We start from the raw sequence: 1,154 nt of genomic DNA, 5'->3' as shown, positions 1-1,154 counted from the left end.
AGATCCCCGGTAATTCTGTAGCATCATGGTATTCTCCAAAGACAGCACCAGACACGGAGCAGGTGCTGGGTAAACAGGTAATGAACTAATCGGTTCACACGCGAGACAAAATAGTTTCCTAATACTCAGTCTTTACTTGCAAAAATTCTCCTCTATTTTTATTTTGAAACAGGATTGCTTGAGAGCTCCCTGTTGACCTTAAGTTTTTAAAGAAAGACAATATCTTCAGATACCATATAGAGCAGAGATGGGCAAACTGTGACTCAAAGGCCAAGTCCAGCCCACCCACGGCCCACTTCTGTATGGGCGAGAGCTAAGAACGACCTTTACATTTTTAAATGGTTGAAAAAATCAAATTTAATTAAGTTAATTAAATAATAATACTTTGTGATACCTGAAAATTATATGAAATTCAAATTGCAATGTTCATAAAATAAAATTCGATCGCACACAGCCACGCCCACTCATTTTCATCTCGTCCATGGCTGCCTGCACAGCACAAAGGCAAAATTGAATAGATGTGACAAAGACCAAACTGTTAGCAAAGTCTAAAATATTTACTGTCTGGCCTTTTACAGAAACAGTTTGCTGACCCCTGGTATAGAGAATTCATCTTGTTTAAAGTATCTGATAGTTAAATAAAGCAAAGTAGAACACGAACAGAGTTTGTGCATGAGAGACAGAGAGAGAGAGAGATTGAGAGAGAGAGAGAGTTCTGTATCTTTAGCAAGCTATCACACATTTTGTTCTTGATTTTCTACTCTACATTTGACTTTTTTAAAATATACATATGCCGTCTACGGCCATGCTACCCTGAACAAGCCCGATCCCGTGTGATCTTGGAAGCTAAGCAGGGTCTGGCCTGGTTAGTACTTGGATGGGAGACCACCTAGGAAGATCAGGTGCTGTAGACATAAAAAATTTTTTAAAAAAGGGATTGTAAGCTGACAAAGTCCTTGCAATCTGTGAGGTTAACCAAGGGTTGTCTTGCTAAATTAATTAACTAATTAATTAATTTAATTAAATAAAATAAAATAAAATAAAATAAAATAAAATAAAATAAAATAAAATAAAATAAAATAAATGTGTGCCAGAAATTGCAGGCAGAGCAGTTCAGAAAGAGGGAGTGGCCAAAAAAATGCAACAAATTTTGA

General features: G+C 36.4%; 1 pseudogene; it reads left to right on the top strand.

Moving 5' to 3' along the window:
* Positions 1-795: 795 nt before the first annotated feature.
* Positions 796-914, top strand: LOC120620024 (uncharacterized; annotated as a pseudogene).
* The last annotated feature ends 240 nt before the right edge of the window (positions 915-1,154 follow it).

Source organism: Pteropus medius, unplaced genomic scaffold (assembly GCF_902729225.1).
Source record: "Pteropus medius unplaced genomic scaffold, Ma_sr-lr_union100, whole genome shotgun sequence".
In the NCBI taxonomy this organism is placed as follows: Eukaryota; Metazoa; Chordata; class Mammalia; order Chiroptera; family Pteropodidae; genus Pteropus; species Pteropus medius.
This window is presented reverse-complemented; position numbering and strand designations above follow the sequence as displayed.